At 32.7% G+C, this 9,653-nt stretch overlaps 1 pseudogene across 1 annotated transcript; it reads right to left on the bottom strand.

Annotated features, from left to right (window-relative positions):
* Positions 1-354: 354 nt before the first annotated feature.
* Positions 355-1,745, bottom strand: LOC114293659 (MLO-like protein 1; annotated as a pseudogene). The gene is made up of 5 exons (XR_014339127.1): positions 1,742-1,745; positions 1,337-1,496; positions 1,173-1,240; positions 966-1,026; positions 355-538 (listed from the first exon to the last, which is right to left on the bottom strand). The product of XR_014339127.1 is annotated as an MLO-like protein 1 (transcript).
* Positions 1,746-9,653: the final 7,908 nt, after the last annotated feature.

Genomic DNA, 9,653 nt, shown 5'->3' with positions numbered 1-9,653 from the left:
TCATAAAAGTGAGTGGTGCAAGGCTCCCTCCATATGTTCCAACGCAAAGGCACTCTGTGCTATCATCTTATCGTTTCTCACACCTTTTACAAAGGTCTGGTGGAAAAATTATCAATAAAGAGGGTGTAGGGGACAGCAAATTTCAATTAAAATCTAACAGAGAAACTTGTATATTGAAAGGGACTCGGCTTACATATTTTGAGTGGTAAGGCAGTCCCAAGGTGAAATGTTTGATGGTGATTGCATTTAGCAAGTGCCCCCCAACATTTATTGTTGCCTGAGGATAAGAGGTACAATTTCATCTGTCAATGAATTCATATATCCATCTACACACATAAATATAGAGTACGTGTCTAAACATAAATATAAAGATGTCAATTTATAAACTAATTTAACTGTAACGACCATTGAACGTCCTTGGTTAGAATACAAAATAGTTTTATCATTACATGAACAAAATGATTGTCTGTCTAGAAATTACCTTCTGATCAGCATCCTTCACAAGTTCCTCTGCAAACTCATTAGGATGTTTCTTGCTCTGCAACCACATAAACAATAACAATTACAGGAAGCTTCCAATAGAAATTATCTAATAAGACCACAATTGCAGGTAAATAATTCCCAATCACACTAATAAAAGCAGATCAACCACCTAAACCACAGATATATTGTGGTCTGGACCAGTTTTATAATACCAAAAGTACATACTCAGTAATAAATAAAGCTAAGAATAAATCTAAAGGTAATTACTGTGTTCTTTTACCTAAAATAATGAAAATGCACGAAGATCATGTTAAGCATCAAAATTGGCGTTAAGACGATGAAAATCAAACTTGCTCAATTTTTAAGAAGAGTAGCAAATCCCCCATGACAAATTTCCACTAGTTATGCAAGCAAAAGACATTTGTGGTCAGTTTTGCCAATTTAAACTACAACTCAGATGATAAGTTGCGACTGAACCTTACCTGTGTCACAAGGCCATAGAGTAGTAGGGTGCTATAACTGCAGAGTACTTGAACAAATACCCTAAAAAGTCGAAATGATAATGTTATTGGAATTTTAACAGTAAATAAACAGAATAAATACAAATCCCATAGCATCACAATAATTACACATCAAAATATCTGTAATAAAAAAAAATATCAAAGTGAAAATGGGGCAATGGTTCTCACCCTATAACGAGCCTGGGGATAATAAAACGGACATGTCCCATTATGCCGGAGTCAAAGCCATATTGCAACTACAAGCAATAAAAGCATATGAGATTAATATCCACATAGAAATTATTACTAGTTTACCAAAAGATGACAACCAACGATAGCATATATCATCTTACCCATATCCAGAAGAAAAATGCTATCTCAAAAGCATTTTGGAACAGTATGAAATGTATTGGAAAAGGACAATGGGGGGCCGATGGAACCAAAAATGATTATCTGAAAGTTGCACTACTAATTCCCCTTCAATTGCAATGTGTTTCTCTGCAACCTCGTGACCTAACTAGGTGATTACATGCTCCAACTTAGTTCCCACAGCAAGTAGAAGCTGAATAGTAAATTTAAAAAAAAAAAAAAAAAAACAGAACGCTCATTCATCTGTATGCATCTCAAATGAAATTGTAATGAGAGCAAAAGACAAATTTTGCACAAGGATCGATCTTGGAACGAGATTTACAAAACCCATTCAGTAATAAACACTTAGAATTGACTTGTATTTAAACAGAATGCTTTCAATGGAATACCCATTAGCCACTACAGCGTATTCTATGTGAAACCCACCAGCTATGGCAGAAAGAAAACATGTAGGATAAATACTTTCTTCAAAGTGTTACAAGCACAATAAACATGTTAATAAAACAGAATAAAAACACTCTACTTCCTTCCAAGTAAAGAACCTAAGCATTGAGTGGATCACAATAACCTCTTGTTAAACCTAAAACAAAGAAAAAAAGAAACTAATATCAAAGCAAAAAAGAAAATAGTTAAATCACTTGACAACATTCGGCAACGTAATTTAAAAAGACTCATAGTAACTTTATATAGTAACATACCATTAATGTTCAACAACAAGAAGTCAACCACAAATATCCATAAATACCAACTGCAACAAGCCAAATTAGATATTAAACAAGATGCAGATTAAAAATAAAAAGATTTTTTGTTTTTTGTTTTTGAGACAATATCCCTAGATACCCCTCCTAGCACTGGGTAGTGACAAACCAGCAGCCGCAAATGTTATCCTCTCTCTTTTCGAATTTTATTTTTGGCAATACCCCCAGCAAACACAGAAGAATAAATAAGAAGCTGTACAATTTGCACAGGAAATCCTAGCTATAACTTGCCTTATACCAACGACTTTCTTAAAATCATCTTCCAAAGCACGGATCATATAGTTGTGAAAATTGAACTTTGGATTTCCCCTGCAATGTGTCTACACATGGAATAAATACAACATTAACACAAATGCCAGTGAAGTAACAATAAAAAAAATCTGGAAATTTAAAGTCAGATACTAACAGGAAATTGGATACTTACCATGACAAAACCAAGTCTCAGTACAATATAGTCTGATTTGATAACAGACCCATAAAATTGCTTTAAAAAGAAAAGTTCAATAAAAATTGTGTTACAGGAATGACTTGCACATTTAGTCAAAATAATAGTCATTAGTAGTTTCAGATTATATAGCTTGTTCTATCATTCCCGATATAATTGAGCCAAGTCCAATCTTCATTTCAAGTTTGTTAATCTTTCAAACAGAGCTTGAGCAACCCACTGTTCAGATCATTCAAAACTTGAATAGCAAGATAGTTTCCCCATCATTCTCCACCATGTTACTTTGTTGAAAACAAAAGGCAAAACATAAAAAAATGTATGAGCCTATTGTAAGTTAGCATACATATGTCTATGTTTGTCTATATGCGTGCATAAGAATAAGGGAATTCTACACGTGAAAGGACACAGCTTGTTTATCTGCTAAAAGGAAATCAATCTCCTCCGCCCTTTATTGAAATTACTATCAATGAAACCTTCTCAAAAAGCAAAAAAGCATGAAACCTTCTCAAAAAGCAAAAAAGCATGAAACCTTCTCAAAAAGCAAAAAAGCATGAAACCTCCACCATCTCTCTTTTCTCCTTTATCTTTTATGGCCAAGGCAACTTATATTTCCTCAATGTGTTACTCATTCCATTTTGTCCTCCATCAAAGTAGACATAGCAGTTAGATACTTACTTAGATTTTGTATTACAGTATCACCAAAAATAATAGTTTTGATTTTTCCACTGGCATTTAGCATTTTTATATTGTGTCTTGAAATAAAAATTTATAAATGTTGGGCGGAAAATGGGGAGTAAATAATTAAAAACTCTATAGTCTCCTAAATCTATGAACCCTTTCACTTCTCCAATGAAAAAAATAATAAAATGAATAATTTTGTTTAAAAAAGCATATGCGATGCAAGTATGTTTTAGTTATAGAACACATTTAAGATATTTGAATGTCTTTTTTGTTCAAACTTCTAATAGCTTCATCTTGAGCTAAAACTTTTAAATAGCTTTCAAATTCCAAGTCTGTGAAATCTATGTTTAATTATAAGCCTCTATAACACCTTTAAATACACTATTATGTCAAAGATAATGAAGGCAAAAAAATTGTATGGTGCATTATATGAGCAATGCGAAGAAAAAGGTCTGTCTTTTTGTGAATGAAAGAAACAACGTTTAAGTACTTTAACCTTTAACAAGTTAAAATCTTATTTTTCTTGGTGAGGGGAAGGCTGAGTTAGTACTTTCAGCATGACTTTCAAATCAAGCCAAAATGTGTTTATCAGATTCGGAGATGTGTTGGAGTCATCATTCCACTAACATACATTGTGATGTTCAAAAGAAGCAAAAATTGAAAAGAAAATAGGAACAAACCTTAGGCCCAAGAAATTGTTCATAGCCGATATCACAAGAGTATGGTGCCCCTGCCCTTGGTTTGATTCCTTTATATTGCTTTATGTATTTAGCTGGTTCTCTGTCATATTTATTGAACTCCTAAAATCATAGAAGAAAAAAGATTTATCATTAGAATAATGCTGGATTAAATATTTCAGATTCATATGAATATAAAATTCTGAAAACAAAATATTTTAAACATATTCATGCTCAGCACAGAGCATGAATTTGTTGACTAATAATTTTCCAAAGTAATGAAGATAGTAAACGACTACCTTGACCATATCGGAACTAGTGAAGATAATTTTCGAAAGTGACAGTTGTTCAAAGTTAAATTGACATTTTCAGCATATAAAAATAGATTACTGATGTTGGACAAGTGTGATGAACACTCTCTTACAGGCAAGAAATGCCAAAATGAGATTCCAAAAAAAAGGCAAAATAATGGACTAGAGAGAGACAAAGCAGATCTGATATTACCATGTTAGCAGATCGGGGGGACAATGAGAGAGAGAGAGAGAGAGAGAACAGATCTGATCAAAGAAAGAGCAGATCTGCATCTCTTCATCATTGAGCTTCTACTCACTGTTTCCAATGATCCACATCCAACGCCACCTGCTTGTCCCTTACATGATCAGAGACACTAACACCGGACTCGAAACCCTAGATAAATCGATTCAGCATTGCTGCTACTCAATTTGATGAAAGAGAAGAGTTTTCCACACAAGGACTAGAAAGAATAAAGGAACAAAAACGAAAGGAGAAAACACAAATCAAAAGCAAAAAAAGCTGAAAATCAACTAAATCAAGAGAAAACAATTCCAAATCGTTAGTTTTAGCCATGAAATTTTACAGATCTTGTGTAAATGTAACAAATCTATATCAAAAAACCCTAACCTTGAGCCCTAGATCAATTTAGATCATAGGGATTCAAACAATCTAGAAGATATACGCTTCAGAAAACCCTAATCTTGAGCCCTAGATCGATTTAGATCATAGGGATTCAAACAATCAGGAAGATATACCCTCAAATCAAGAGTAAAACAAGATTTTTCTGATCAAACAATCGAAGAATTGATGAAGATCGAAGATCCAACGCCTCGATTTCTCTCTCTTCCTAAAGTCACGCCTCTGTTCAATCAGAATAGAAGAACGCATAGCCTTGAATTGAGCCACTGTTTAAAAGAAATAACTGGCGCACAAAACGAAATGGTTTAGTTTAATTTTTTGAGAATTAGAAAAATCTAGACAGATTTCCCGACGTTTTTGAAAAACGTCATAAAAAAAAAAACGTCATTGTGTGTCTTTTCTCTTGTAGTGGAGCACTCAAGCCTTTCAAAATTTTGGGTACCAACTGTACTGACAATTTTTAGTTTGATTTGTTAGAAAAATCAAGCAAAAACAAACTAATAAGAACCGAAGAGTTTGTAGTTCTAGACCCCCAAAAGAAACAAAACTGTCCAGCGGCATTAAAAAAATTCATTTAGATGTACAAAATCCAAACATACAATTCACCACTCTTTCACATAGGATGAGACTAGATTGTGTCGATTGTGTAATCGAATTCAGTCCACTTAGAATTTTTATTTTTTGGTTACTGATAGCATGAGGTAAGCTATTTATTGTAACCATAATAATTTATCCCTTCATTTAATCAATGCACTTGCTTGCTTTTATTTCAAACCAGAGTAACTATCACAAAATTGAGATCAGTGTGTGTACCCATGATGGAAAAAGATAGGAGTAGGATCTAAAATATCTCAAAAATAATAAATATGCCAGAGATATAACTATGGTTTATACATCACAACACATTAAGTTATATAAATTGAGATATTATCATTCTTTTCTTTTTTTTATCGGCAAAACAAAATTTTTATTGATGGAAACATACAAATATGAAAGAGTACATTAATAAAAAAGAATTTGAAGGTAGCAAAAACTTCAACCTCCAGTTGGTGAGAGACCAACAACAAGCATAGAAAGAAAAATCAGAAAAGCAAAAGACTTCTATATGAGCCACCAGCTGTAGAGCAAAATGGCTGCCACGTGATATGATCTTATAATCCTTCTCAAATTGTTGAATCATATAGTGGGCTTAGTTTTCCTCCCAATTGCTAGCCTGCTTCCCAATCTTTTGAAGAACTCTCATCACTTCTTCTGTAGTCACATTGCCTGTCACTGTCACCTTATTGAGCTGGGTTTCAATGTTATAGGTTTCTATGTCTGTTAACCACAAACAAAAAGTGAAGAAATAAATAAATAAAAATTAAACAAAAAAAAAAAAAAACAAATCTTCGAGTATATATATAGGATTATAAAAAACAATCAAAATTACAAGTGCTATACTCGTACGTTGCTCGTTTAAAATTTGTTTGACATCAAATCCTTGTGTAGATTAGTCAAATTTTAACTTGTGTTCGGCTCATTGAAAAAAAAAGATAAAGTTGCATAGATCTTGTCTTTTTCATATCCCGTTTCATAAGAGTCTCATGTACTAACTCACTGTTTTTATTGAGAACCATTAGTGGTTAAAACTTGACCTACAAACTTTAGGTTCAGAATTAGAACTTAAGGTCAAACGGGGTAAATTGAATGTATTAAATTGGTAAACCTCTGTTATGCTTTTTTCAATTTCTAAAAATGTGCACGCAAGAGCAGTTTCATAAGAGTAGTTACACTCCCGTACAAAATTGTTTCACTTAAAAATATAAACAAAAAAATTAATAAAATAAAGAATACGCCAAACTGCTTAGATTGTAAAAATTTCATAAAATATACGTTGCGTGTACCCAATCACTAGTACATGTACTGTACATGACAATTTTGGGTAGAAGTAATGTTAAAAGACCCTAAAAGTTCTACCAAATGTCAGTGTGGGACCCACATGAAACGCACATGATATGGGTTTCACATTCATGTGAGACATTTGATAGAACTTTTAGAGTCTTTAGTATTTTTGTTTTGGATAGAGATGTATCTTAAAGGGCTTCTAAAGATAAATATGAGAAGCAATCATGCAATTATACCTTCTATCTTCTTAATGGCTTTCAATATTTTCTTGATGCAGCCCTCACAGTCCAAATCCACTTTCAATTCCACCACCTAATGGCCACAAAGAACGAATAACATGGTCAAAACCATATCAAAGTAAAGCAAAAATTTAGAAAGGTAATTAACAAAGCCATGAAAAAGATCGATAATGTTGCATGCATATTCAAGTACTTACATTACCCATTTGGAATTTGGAAAGGCAAGTTGCAAAAAACAAAGGATTGCAACTTTCAAGTTCTTGGCAAAATCAAAATTTCCCACTAAAACAAGTAGAATATGTGTGTAGTAAGTATAGTCTTCTAATAGGTGAAAAGGAAGAGGAGGGCAAGTGCTTAATATGATGTTTGGGCTCTGTGAATTCATTCATGTATTGTAAATTAACAAAGTTGTGATTGTGAGGTATTGGATTCTTTGCTTTGGAGATTTGGGAATTTTACTTTGTAAAAAGCTAGCTTTATTTTTGCCTTTGTTGACATCAGAGGATTGGCGTTCACATAGGTGGACGGCCGAGAATTACGTTCTTGTCAGGTTTCGATCCGACAGAGATAGATAGTGGACTCGGATTTTTATTCAGATTGTTTATAATTATTATTATTATTATTTTTTAAATTGTTAATTGTGTCACGAGATTTTATATTGTTTGTATTTAACTTATGAGACTTTTTTAATCTTTTACATTTTTTATTATCCGCATTAATAATTATTATTTTAGAATTGTTATATATTAATTAAAATGATGTGGTAATAGAATTTTTTAAAATATAAATTATCTTATAGACTTTTTCTTTACAATAGAGATTTATTAGTTTTGGAAAACAAAAAAATATATTTTTTTTTGGTTTCGGCAGCAAGAAAATGTAGGAGAAAAGATTAATTGGAGGAATATATGAACACCCTTAAATTCATCTTTTCAGATTAAGATTAAAATACTGTAAGTAGGCAGAGGTCTCTAAGAACTAAGAAGTCATTGGTTGGTCTTGGAATATCATTACGTGATGTCCTACTAGGATTGTAATTGGTGAAGGTAGTAGGGTCTATGAATTTGTGTTAGATAATTAAGAAACATAAAGAGTCATGGTGAATTGTGATTGATAATGGATATGGCCACGTAAAATCTCAGGAACAACTAATAATTTTTTGACCATCTGGACATGACGGGCAACCAATTTTTTTCGTCAATTGCTTTTAAAAATGCTCTCATCCAAACTTTCCAAAAAGAATAATTTGATCTATCAAGTAGGGGTAGTTGAAACATAGAATTACCCTCACATATTAAATCCATGATCACAAATCAAATAAGATCTCGTTTCTATAGCTTTGAAAAAACAAAGATTGAGCAACCCGCTCTGATACCAAATGAAAATCTTAAAAATCCCGAGATAGTGATTTGCAATCAGGATTCAATTTTAGCAATGAATAACAATCCCGAATCAAACAGAAGTAGATCTAAGTCAATTAAATGAGAATTAAATTATGTCTACCAAACAAATATCGACAAATCAACACAACGATATAACGTGGAAAAAAAAAAGATAAACTACCAATAGGTCAAAATAGTTAAACTTAATTCTCATCAAGTCCTATTGAAAATAAACCTTGGTAAAATTATCGCTAACAATAAAAATTTTTTTTTTGACAATTTTTTACATACGTCGCTAAAAATTGACAATTAGTGACTTTTTTTTATCATGATTTTTATAAATTATCGCTAAAACTTACAATTAGTGACATTTTTTTATAACAAATTTTTTTCATAGAATCTATTAGACAATAAGTCCACTTATTAGGACTTACACGTAAGTATCCACACAAAAAAAAAATCACAGGCCAAATTTACAAAATAATCCACTAAGAAGACAAAGGAATTACACATGAGAACTCTCAATTACCTAACTAATTCACGCCCAAATTTAACCGAACCCGATGTGTCTCTTCCACAACCGTCTTCACTTCGAATCTGCTTTGCCCAACGTTGAATCCGTAATGCCGATGTTGAAACCACGACAATGAGCCATTCTAGAATCCACCAAAGCTTCAGGCTTAAGCTTCCTGGAATCCACTAATAAACATTTCTCTTTGAAATTGAATTAAACGAAAGAAATCCCTCGATGAATATTAATATGAAGTTCGTTGATCCATCGATCACCCTTAAATCATCAAGGTAAACAACATATAAATACCCTCCAATATAAAACACTTTAGCTTCTCTTCTCTCTAAGAATTATGGACTGGTTAAACCCTAAAATGAGCAACTGAGGCACTTTATAGCAAATAGTCACGCGAAGATCGCTCGAGCGTAGGAATGGTTGCTCGTGTTGTGAGACTAGCAAGGTAATGCTCTATATGTCACTTCGTTTGAGCGCAAGACTTACCGCTCTAGTTATAAAACACGATTCTCAGTATCTCTGAAATCAGACTAAGATACTGGATGATCCAAATCAATGCTCGAACGTAGAAGTTTGACCGACTCAATAACTCCTTCGCTCAAGAACAAATTGGGTTAAATTCGCATCTAAACTCTCACAAACTCACAGATACAAAAGAGCAAAAATAATTACATTTAAATAGAGTTTTATCAAATGAGATTGCCAATTACAAAATAACTCACAGGAACAACCGTTGATGTGGTAGGAATCTCAAAATAGGTATGAGAATTTTAAGA

The sequence above is a fragment of the Camellia sinensis genome, chromosome 8, assembly GCF_055761805.1.
Source record: "Camellia sinensis isolate YWXY chromosome 8, ASM5576180v1, whole genome shotgun sequence".
Lineage (NCBI taxonomy): Eukaryota > Viridiplantae > Streptophyta > Magnoliopsida > Ericales > Theaceae > Camellia > Camellia sinensis.
Note: the sequence above shows the minus strand (reverse complement) of the source record. Positions and strands in the feature narration are given on the sequence as shown.